We start from the raw sequence: 12,432 nt of genomic DNA, 5'->3' as shown, positions 1-12,432 counted from the left end.
GGCTGTCAAAGCCTTATTTGATTGGTGAGTGATGCCTGACAGGGCGCGTACGACAGAGAGCCCCGGCTGCGCGAGGACACACTCACAGTCTTCAAACAACACGAGCGCTTCTTGCTCTCTCCCTTGTGCATATTAATCAAAATCATTAAATACGATATAAAAAGGGTGAAACACCAAAGTTTCACGCGAGCTCGCGCACTCACAATCTTCAAACTACACAAGCGCTGTCTTGCGCTCTCTCTCTCTCTCCCTCGTGCATATTAAGCGAAATCATTAGACACGATAGAAAAAGGGCGGAACGCCAAAGTTTCACGTGGAGCATTCAGATTTTTTTTTTTCTCCATGACAGGCTGCTGGCTCCCACTGTTAATTTTTATTTATTAATTTTTTTGCAAAAGCACTCTCTATATTAGCTTAAAGCCCTCAAGTTTACATTGGTTACTGTATTCTTTCAATTGCTCTTAACAAGTATTTTGGGTGACCTTTTTATTGAATGCTAGACATCAAATTGTTATTTTCATCTGAAAGAAGAACTTTTTTTTCAGTAAGCTAGGCCCTATGTGTTCAGTAAGCTTGTTTCAGTAAGCTATGTGTTTTCCAGGCTTCAAGGTTTTATTGAATGCTATCTCTATACAAGTGCAAAGTAATGCATTCTTAGTCTTTAATATTGTAATTTTAAGAGCAATAAACATATATTGCAATGTTAAGGAAATCGAATCGGTCTGAAAAAAAAAAAAATCACAAAATTTCATACACTCCGAATAAAAAAGTGCTTAGTAAAAGAGTTTGTGCGCATGCTGTATCGTTGTTGTATGTTTGGTTAAGTTTTAAGCCATTTTTCCTTTGAATGTCGAGCTGGCTTTTGTATTTGGTCAAAAGTAGTTCTAATGCGTATAGTACCTCAGCCATCTAAATTCTTTCAGCCAGTCTTCTCGAACATGGTGAGTGAGGACTTTTTTCGCCACACCAACCTCTGAGTCTGCATCATCATCCGATGGTGACACTGTAGACTCTGGCACTGGTACACTAGCCGCAGGTCGGAAGAACGAATCAATAGTTCGCTTGCTCATAGGTCAGACGCACGCACATATCAGGTTGTGATGATATTTATCTCCGTTTCATTCCCACAGATGTTTACGCGCTCTCTATCTCTAGGCCCCTCCCCCTCCACACATTTAGCCACTTACAGTGGCCATTCCCTATTCTTCTCACACGCATTGGCCACCTCACAGACAGGCATCAATTGTGTGCTCGCATCTCATGAGTATGTGTGCGAGTGTGTGTGTGTACGTGCGCTCGTGTCTCATTGATTATTTCATTGCTCATTTCATTGATCATTGACGTGCCCCTCCCACGTTTAATGTATAAAAAAATACGGAGGGTGGGGGAGGCAAAATTACTGGTCGCACACTCTCAAAATTTGGTCGCAAAATGCGACCATTTGGTCGCAGTCTGGAGCCCTGTTTTTACAATTAAATATTTAATAAAAAAGTAAAAAGGTAGTAAACACTGTAACTGACAGGGCATTGAGTATTCTGGGAAGTTTGTGTGCACTGGGAATCATATTTACATTTTACATTTAGTCATTTAGCAGACGCTTTAATCCAAAGCGACTTACAAATTATAAATATTTTTCAAATAAAGCCAGGGTAACACTCATTTTACATACAGAACACAGTGAATATGATATGAATATGACAAAGGGCAAATGCATAAAGCACAGCGTAATTTAAAATCACAATTTTAAAGTTTAAAGCATTCAATTGACATGGACCAACAAATCACAAAGAGAACACGTGATTATGCTGGATAAAAATAATAATAAAATAAAAAAACACTTAATCTCACAGCTGGATACGACATGTTTGCAAGGTTTGTGAAATAAAATGTTCATTAGTCATTCAAAGATTTGTTTAAATTATATAAATGCATATTCTGATGGCAAATGAGAAAGTATTATTATGTTTGCCTTTCTTTTACTAAGAATATAAAAAGCAATCATTCTAATACTTTCTGTATAAATTAATTCCTTTACCCATTCTATCGGATTATTAGATGAACTTCTATCCATATTTTGACAGAACTGTTAACGACTGTAAATGAGAGGGAGAATGCGAGCACTTTTGGTCTCAGTTGCTGCCATTCTCAGCACCTTCAAAAAAGTCAGGTGTGCCCCGAAATTTCCGCGTCTTCATGGAGAGAGCAGGTCATGGTTGCTTAGCAATGGCAGACACCTCAGGAGCACAAGTGCCCGAAGGCTTTGGGGGGAAAAAATCCGAAAGCGGCGTGCCTAGCGTTTTCCAAGCGTTTTAGACACGATAAAGTACAAAAACTGCCACTTAATACAAAGAGTGACGATGGCGGAGACAGTAAAATGTTCCAAAGTGTGGTTATACTTCACTAGAGTTGATTCAGACAACGCTGGTTGTCATAAGTGCAACAAAAATTTTGAATGTACTGGAGGAAACAAGCAATCTGTCAAAGCATCTTTCAAAAGTGCATTATGTTGTACGATTTTCGACTGCCTAACACAACACAAAGTACCAATAAGAATACCGTTAAAGTACCGGTATCGGTAAGAGTAGTAATACTGTTAAAGCCTTAACGATACCCATCCCTCATAGTACTATGTTGCCGATTGTAATTAAAAGAATAGTCCACCCAAAAATTTTATTTCTGTTATTATTTACTAATGCACATGTTGTACTTAACCTGTATTAAAGGGTTAACTCACCCAAAAATGAAAATAGCTTGCATTTTAATCGCCCTTGAAGCATCCTAGGTGTATATTACAAATCCAGTTTGGAGTTATATTTAAAAATTGTCCTGCCTATTCCAAGCTCTATCATTGCAGTCAGCAGGTTTTTGCAGTTGAACAGTCCACAAGTCGTCAAATAAGGCGTGCCCATTCATAATAAAACGAGCCTTAAAACTTTTAATAAAACTCCAACTGGATTTGTCTGAAAGAAGAAAGTCAAACACCTAGGATGCATCGAGGGTGAGTAAAACCACAAGCTAATTTCATTTTTGGGTGAACTAACCCTTTCATTTCCTTTTTGTGATGATGACAAAAGAGTATATTTTGAAGAATGTGGGTAGTCTGAAAGATAGAAAAGAAAATAATATGGAATTCAATGGGGACCAGCAACCGTTTGGTTACCCACATACTTCGAAATAACATTTCTGTTCAACAGAAGAAAGAAACTCATTCAAGTTTAAAATGTAACTTGAGAGGGAGTAATTGAATACATTTTTGGGTGAACTATCCCTTTAATGTTAATTGGGGGGGGGGGGGGTGAAATGCTCGTTTTCACTCAATATCCTGTTAATCTTGAGTACCTATAGAGTAGTACAGCATCCTTCATAACTCAAAAAAGTCTTTAGTTTTATTATATTCATAAGAGAAAGATAGTCTTTACCGATTTTTCCCGGAAAAACACACGTGACGTGTGGGCGGAGCTAAAGAATCACGAGCGCAAGTAGGCTTTTGCGTTGAGAGCGTTTGGAAGCTGTGACATTAACAGTGAGGAAAAAAACATCCAAAACAAACCATGGCTAACAGTCAGATTCAGCCGTATATTTATGATCCAGAATCAGATCCAGAGGCTGAAATTTAACAAGAGCAGCATCAGCAACGACGTCTCTATATGGTATGTACTGAAACTGTATATATTTTGGAAAATGACTAAGTTCCACTTTATGTCGTCTTTTATTTTTATTTTTTTTAAGCTGTACATGTGGAAAGTGCAGTTTAATGACAACATCGCATGTTGTTTACTTGATGTGCTTACGCGCCGATAGCTAGAAGTTAACAACACAGAGATATTTGAAGCAGTTTTACTCACTGCCTGCGGTTCCAACACACAATCGTGACCCTTTTTCGTTGGGATTGCATCATCCTTAAGAAATAAACGATGTGCAAATCCGGCGTCAAACAGGGCCTTGTTTGTAAAACAATCATCTTCGAAATGCAGGGAACAAACAAAAACACTTGCACAACTCCGTTGATGCTCTGTAAAAATAAACTCCATCCACTGGTCCCTTAATGCTGTTTTTTTTTTTTGGTAATCTGTGCAGGGTTGTCTTGCCCTGGCAACCAAAAACACACTCCTTTTGTGACAATTCGGTCTCTCGCTCTGATCAGTGAATGTCTGTGCTCTGCTCTACGGGAGCGCGTGCTCTTCCGGAAGAAGTGCCCTTAGGACCCATATAAGGAAATTACGCTCCATCTAAGGTCACACAGAGCCATACTCGGAAAAAAACTTTACGAAACTTGTGACAAACCGGAAGAGGTATTTTTGGAACAAAAATACTCCTTCAATCGTACAACTAAATTTTTTGAAACTTTGTCATGTTTAGCATGGGAATCCAACTCTTTAACAGTGTAAAAAAACTCAGTATGCATGAAATAGCATTTCATCCTCCCCTTTAAAAAAAAATAAAAAAAAATAAAAAGTATCACTGGTGAATTTACTTGTGCTTGAAATTTAAAAGGGAACTTACGCCTCATTTAGTTGTTATATACTATCTCGGTCTCACTGGTGAATTTGGAAGCCAAACAAATTAGAATAAAATAATAATAATAGATGATAATTGTATATTATTCCTATGGTAGTTAATGGCCATATTGTTAAACAATTATACTGTGAAATACATTACAATTATTTGTATTATAGTTATATTATTTTACATTAATCTTTAGTAGGAAAATTGCAATTTTACAAAAGTCCTAAAGGGTCTAAAACTATCGTTCACATCTGTGGCTGGTGACTTCAGAATTTTTTTATAAATAATGGGTAGAAACGGGCAATTGCAACTACTACAACTACTAAACATTTAATTTTTAAAACAGCCATTTTAAATTAGAACTAACCACTGCATTTTACTTACGAGACAAACAAAGATACAAAAAAGTTAAAATCTGCATGAAACAAAAACAGGCAGGCAGAATGAGAACGCAAATTCACTTTCCGACAACTAGTGGTGCTTATGGATCTGCAATAATAAGAGGGGAAAAAAGTGACATCAAAACTTGTGAAGTTCCCTTCATTCATATGAACCCCAACCCCAATATTTATATTTTTCTTCCAAACAGTGAGCTTGCTGTGCCTCTACAGTATTTTCTCTGTGCGCTTCTTAATTTTAGGACATGCTTGCAATAGACAAAAAAAACCCAGCTTCTGTGAAAACAGGTTTACAAAACATTAGTTATTTAATTAAATACTTGTAATTTGTCCATTAAAATGTTGGTGACCATTGCATTCCCAAACGTGTGCTAAACTTACAGGCGCAGCACATTCAATAATGGAGTTCACTACAGTCACTGTGAACAAAGTCACTTTGAAGGCTGGGACACACAAAGCCAACTAGCGGCGACGAAAGCCAACAGTGTTGTCGCCTCGCATCGGCACATGCATGAGAGGAACGAGTTGTTCATATCAGCAGCTATTAATAGTATATATTCGTCATTCAAAAGAAGAAACCGAAACAAATATATACAAGATAAACACATTAGGGCTGGACAATATATTGAATGATATGATAATGCGCATCTAGTCAGTAAAGCGGGTTCCGTGATTAGCAGTAAATCCCCATCACCTGCTTTCAAATGGAGCGGCAGTTAATCCACACAGCCGTAGTTCACGGTCAAGCTACGCTATATCAAGTTCATTATCGAAGGTGATTAATCTTGAATAATGAACTCGATATAGCGTTGCTTGTCAGTGAACTACGGCTCTGTGGATTAACAGCCTACTTTAAAACAAGCAGCACAAACAGACTTGACAAGCCATATTACACTTTCGGTTTTAATTAGTTAGATGGATAATTAAGTCAACACAATAGCGTGAAACACAACTTTAAAGAACTTTTATGTAATAATGAGAACTATAAATCCCCATCCACCATGGACTATAATAAATTGGAAACACTGAAATTAGCCCACGATCTACCCAATTGAGTCTACGTTCGCAAAAATTATTTGTGATCCAGCTTAACCTCCAGAAGAAGTGATAGTAAGGTTTTTTTTTTGCAAATCGCCTTTCCTAATAATGTGCTAGCTAGAGAGTTTCAAAATGCGGCTAAAGTTTACCATCTCCCAGAGCGCGCAGAGCTTATTTGCATTTAAAGCTATTTGCAATAAAACAGCATGCTGTAGACAGAGCTGTTTTTGAAAGGGTAAAAACTGTGTTTTACACTATCATTGAGAGGTTTTAAACAAACCACGTTACAGACTTTTCATTAATACCCTAAAGAATCATATCAACTAGTGGGAAATGGGCATCCGATGACCCCTTTAATACGAATCAATGTAAAATGTAAGTATTTAGTGTTTTATTTTTTAATTTGTTAATTCAATTTCTTGAATACTATTTCTGAATACACATACTGTGACTACGTTAACAATAAAGCACTGTTTGTTTTATTTGTATATTATGCACGGTGAAAAATTTACTAAATTCAAGGCAACTGGTTGTAAATGATTTTAGCTACTTTTTTAAGTTTAAAGTTAAGTTCAAATAAATTGATTGCAACCAGTTAATTTTTTTTTAATTTTTTTTATTCAATGCATTTTTTTGTGTGTGTATTTGTAATGCTTTTCTTAGTTCTTATTTTTTAATAACAAAATAAAATCACAAAGATTTTTATCTTTGGCCTAATGAGCGCCACTATTAATATGAGGCTTTGTTTTTAAAATAGGGAAATTAGTTTGGCTGTACCGCTCAGACAGCTTGCAAAACAGTAAAACCAACATGGCAAAGAATCATGCTAAAATCGTGACATCCCTGAAAAAAAGTGATTTTTTTTTTTCCATATCGCCCATCCCTATTTGTTGGTCATAAAAACTGAACTGTTTACAGACTGACTCAAAAGTTGAACTTTTTAAGATACAAAATACAGTTAAACTGACTTCAACTTGCATGCAAATGTAATTACTGAGACCATAACATGAAAAAAAAAAGTCTCATTGAGAAACAAGAGGTACACAAGATTCTAAACTAGTATCGGTTAGACGTTGACTTCACTTGCCAGTTGCGAATGGAAGGGATTCATGCAACTCACTATCTTTTTCAATATCAGTTTCATAACAGTTAAGTTACACAATATGTGAGAAAGCCAATCAGTCACACTGTTAACTGATTATCTGATGTATGTCACATAGGCTACAAGTTGCTCACTGAGGTTGTCCACATTCATACAAAATATAGAGGAGCATGTGGTATTCATGGGGAAAACAAAAAGGGCATTAATGTTTGATAAAACCTTATACTATGTACACATTTGATGAACATTATAGGTCACAATGACATCCTTTCCATCTTGCAAGAACGTTACACTGAAGGTCACTAGTTTCAATATAGAATCATATATCGGAGATCTGGTTAACTGAGAGCAACATTTTATTTTGCTAATTGTAACAGGTGAAACAAAACATTCTCTGAAATGCAGACTCACATTTATAAAGGTGAACAAGTTCACACTATCTTTCATTCATCATTCAACAATCTTCTTTTGACAAGAACGATAAACAAAAGCAGTCTGAGCCGGTTTTCAGCCATCTGTGTTAGAGCACCAACCCGCATTGTTTTTTTCCTGAAACCAAACCAACCAACTTAGCCTTGCCAAAAGAGCAATGCACGGTGATACCAGCAATGAAAAAAAAGACTAAAGGGAAAAAAAAGTGGGGGAGGAAAGGCCCACCAAGTGCGTGTGATTGCAGTCATTAACACCGACAGTCTCTTTAATGCACTCGGCAAGAAAGTCACTGATTAACCAATCCTTCCTCCCCAATTTTCCCATTTCACAGGGAGCTTTAAAACCCTGTTAAGAGAGAGCAGGTCTATTGCCACCTGTAGTTTGTCTCTTGGGATTAAGCTTAACATACACGAGGTGAGCATCATAGCAAAAAGGAGGGGCTGCACTCAAAACAAGCTCCTTGCACATGTTCTCCAGCAGCATTCCTTTCATTTCATTTCCCTCTTCAACAACCCCCACCAGAAGCTTTAACTGCAGCTGGGCATAATTTATATCGGTGCACCTCCATATTATATGCATGGGCGGGGGTTTGAAGGGGGTGCATCTGTGGAAAGTAACTGAGCACAAAGACAGTGTGAGGGTGACACAGGATGCGACGGGTGTGTAGATGGAGAGCGAGCGGGGGTTAGGGCCGCAGAGCTGCTCCATTTGCGGGAACTGGTGCTTTTGCACAATGCTGCTGTAATTAAACAGATTGGTTTCTTTCTTGTCGTGTCATGCAAGCACACCCATATGGGGTTAAAACTGTTGCCCAGGGAGAGCTGTGCGTTCTCTGTACATGCTATGATGTAACAACACGCATTTTACCACAAATTTAAGCAGTACCCGTTAGAAGGAATGGTTAGACCTCAGAATTTCAGTGGCACAGATGAAAACAAGAGCTTGTGTGCACTATGATTTCATGGACACTCAGAGAAGGTGGATTTTGGAGGAGAGAAGGGGGAAAAAAATGTTGCGAGAGACCTTTGACCAGACCTGCTGTCACCCAGTCAGCCTCTGGCACTTGTCTGTGTACCAGCTGAGGTCCTGCAGGAGGGTCAGCGGAGGCAAGAAGCCATGAAGCTTCACTGCTCCTCTAGCAGAAGACAGTTAAAGGCTTTAAAGCTTTGTCACCACAACCATGAAAAAGGCATAATACTGAGTAAGCTTAACTATCTCAATTTCCTGAAGGTGATACGTTGAATTGAATACTTATCCAACAAGTTTGCATTTAAAGGATCAAACTGAAAGCTAGAAAGACATTTATAATGTTACAAAAGACTGCTACTTCAAATAAATGCTCAGACATTCTTTTAAACTTTCTATTCAAAGAATCCTGAAAAAATACATACTTTTAGTTTTTTAACATTGAGGAAAGTTTCTCAAGCAGCAAATCAACATTTTTACTGTATTTATTTATAAAATAACTCTTTGAGAGTAAAAGACTTCCTTATAAAAAAAACAAAACAAAAAACTTTGTATGCTTGGAAGTATTCATTTGACATTGGAGACACAGAATGAAATATACTAATGCAATTGCCTTCTAGATGATGAAAACATTGAAGTTTTGATCTCCTTATAAGTCGTCCTGTCAACATTAGTGTGTAAAACTCATTCTGACATTCCCTCAGGGCTGATGATTTTAAGGTTGTATATCCTGAGGCTCTGATGACTGTCTGTAGCCACATGGGACACAGAGGTGACCTGAAGGGAATTACTACATTGAATCTGATACCAAATAGCCTGAGGATTCAGAGAATACAGCTTTAAGCAGCAAGTAGCTATGCGAGTGGAAAAAGTTGGTTTGACAAAAAAAAAAAAAAAAAAAAAAAATTGGGGAAATGGCACAAAACCAATATTAACAGCGGATGTTATTATGAAAGTGTCTATATACATTTTGAAAGGTCTGGTAAAATACTGACAGAGAAGCTCAAATTTACATAATTTTTATATTAAAAAAAACCTATGGATAAAAAATTTGGTATAACCTTAATCATGTGCAGCAAGTCCCTAAATTTAGAAAACTTGAATACATCTAAACTCACTGAGAAACACCTTCAACCATCAAAGTCCAGCAGCTCTCATTTGAATATTAGAAGACTCATCCATTCCAAGCTATTCATCTGAAACTGTTCCTCCATCTTCTGTGTGGCAGGGAAGAGGGGGATGGTCAGTGAGAAGGGGGAAAAAGCCTGCTTGTTTTGCAGCACAACAGGCCACTGCAGGCCTCCTGCTAACCCACGACTAGAGAGGAGGGGTTGGAGGGAAAGGGCCTGCACACAGCGGTGCTGTTCCTGGCGCAGATTGAAAGCATGTTGTCAGATAACTGAAATACCAGCCTTGAAAAGTGCCGTCCAGTACCAGTGTTTGTGTGCGCATGTGTCAATGCAGCGGGTGCCTGACCCACATCAAACACACTCCTCCAGATTGGTCACAGTCAGTCAGTGGCTAGCTAGCACAAGGACGATTTTTACAAATTAAAATTCATCAAATGTAAAAAAAAAAAAAAACAATTATCTACACTCATTTTTGTAATACGTACTATGGAATTGATTTCCATGTTTATAGCATCAAGGCACACAGGAGCCTTTTTGAAGTTTCGTTCAGGCACATACGAAGGATATAAATCCACAAATCTTGTATAGCAGTAAAGTGTCTAAAGGACAAGGTAAAGCATACCGCTACCAAAACAACACTATTTATCATTAACATGAGTTTGTGAAACTGGATATTGTATGTATGTTTAAGACAGTGAACTTGATTATAAACTACATTCAGCAAAATATGGAATCATACTTGCATTGTCACAAAACTACAATTTTTATAAATCGAGCATATAATTAATACAAATAAAGTTACACAAATACAAATAAAGTTACATTTGGCTGAGACACCAATAAACAAAATTAAAACATCTTCTTATAGTTCGTTTAAAGTGTTAAAAAAATTGGTTATGAGAACTTAGCCAATATCCCGCTAGTTCAATAAAAAGTTAAATATACTAAATCGATTAGAATTTCTCTGAACACGAAATGCAATCCTGAAGCTTGTGTAACTCGCGCAAATAATTTTTTTTCCTCTGAAATCACTCCAGTATTTTGATAAGGGCGAAGTTAAGCGTTGTAAGCGACTTTGCACTAGATACGAAATGTGTACTGGAACAACATGTTGGATTCAAACTTTTCTCAGAGGACAAAAGAGGAACCGGCACTTGACTTTTCGATTTGATGCAACTAGTAAACAAGCCCCGGCAACCACACGAAAAGGCAAGCGAGATGAAAAGCCCAAAGCGACTACAAAGCAGTCTCACATCTGCTCCGACAGACCGGCTTCATATCTGCTCAGAGTGGACTGACACACATTAAAGCTGCCATCTTAGGTTAAAGACTTGAGAGGCAGCGAGACAACGACGATACCATCTTCAAACGAGTCTTTGTTAGATTGTTAGCTGAACACAGTGTTTCATGTAACTTTATATAAAAAAATCTAATAAAGTTAAATGAAACGACAAAAAAAAAAAAAAAAAAAAACGGTGCGCGTGTAAAAGGGCATCAAAAACACTACAGAATACATTATAAGTTGGCTTTATCTCCCTGGAGTCACAATGTTGTAAACGAAGCAGGTGCTTTTCAAGCTTCGTGCGAGGTTTAATAAAAAAATTAGATACTAAAACCTGTTCGACTTCGCGCATAGTACGAGATGAACAAAATTGAAAACTTTTGAAAACACGGAAACTCGTCCGATAATGAACCAGGTGCATTTTTTCAGTTCCCCTCAAATACAGTGTCGTCCAATCCCACTCCCTTAAAACACCGTCTACCTGTTGAGGGGCAAAGGGAACAAAAGAAATGCGAGATGACTTGTGTCCAGCTAGCTAGTTAGCTTGTTGTGAGACAATGAAGTCGACGCTGTCCGTGTCCTAAAGCAGATCGGCCGCTTCCCAGCAGCTCATTACCTCTGCGTCTCCAGCGCACTGCTCACAGCAGACCAAACCATAGAAAACACAACATTTCCCAGCCAGAAAACAAGCCACATCTATGAATTGTTTGTAGTTAAACACACCAGAGCTGTAACTCATATAAACGAATAATTAAAGAAAACGAGAGAATGACCATTTGATCTCAAGCAACCTTCGCCGGTATCTACCGTATATTGTCCTTCGGACGAGCGCACTTTTCTAGTCGACTTTGTTTCCACATACCCTTTCAAGTCTCGTCCAGGGTCACAAGCGAAAATCGCAAGCACGACAACTTTAATGTTATCCTCGCGTGCAGTTTTGTGCGCTTGAAAACTATTTTTGAGTGAAATCGTTGATACGAGGGGTCGGGGATCTCCCTCGTTCAGCTCGGCCAATGATTCACCTCTACGCTCAAACCACCTCGTGTCTCAACAATTAGCTTGCTACCGAACGCTCACTTTGTGATTTTGAAAAAAAAAAAAGTTTTATCCATTTGTGAAGGATATAAAGAATACAAGCGTTGTTTTAGACCTTAAAGGGAATGAATTGCGTTTACGCAATTTAACTAACATATTTCTCGCTTCCACTCCTATAGGGATCCGTGCGGCTTTATACAATGCAGTGCGCTTGAGCTAAAAGAGCTAATGTTAGCATGTGCTCGAGCTACTTTGAGATTCTTCGATAAGTTAAAATACAAAGAAACGGAAAAAACTAGCGTTCTGTTTCAGTTTTTCCTGTGAAGGTTTGGATTTAAACAACTTTTCGCTGTTTAAAACACTGTTTAAACCGCAGGTACCACCGTGGTAGAAAACAAGTTAAATGTACGATCAAAAACACTTTCCTCACAATGAAAGTAGGGGTATATTTGTACAACAATTGTAAAAACGTTTAAACTAACTAATAAGTTTGTGTTCGACTGATAAAATTTGTGGATTCATATTGTATCGTTAAAGAAAAGC

The 12,432-nt window shown here is 37.8% G+C and overlaps 1 protein-coding gene across 1 annotated transcript in view; it reads right to left on the bottom strand.

The window, feature by feature from the left end:
- The window catches only part of LOC113045845 (chromodomain-helicase-DNA-binding protein 7-like), a 53,444-nt gene that overhangs the window by 40,737 nt on the left and 275 nt on the right, over nucleotides 1-12,432 (bottom strand). The window lies entirely within an intron of this gene.

This window comes from Carassius auratus, chromosome 27, assembly GCF_003368295.1.
Source record: "Carassius auratus strain Wakin chromosome 27, ASM336829v1, whole genome shotgun sequence".
Lineage (NCBI taxonomy): Eukaryota > Metazoa > Chordata > Actinopteri > Cypriniformes > Cyprinidae > Carassius > Carassius auratus.
This window is presented reverse-complemented; position numbering and strand designations above follow the sequence as displayed.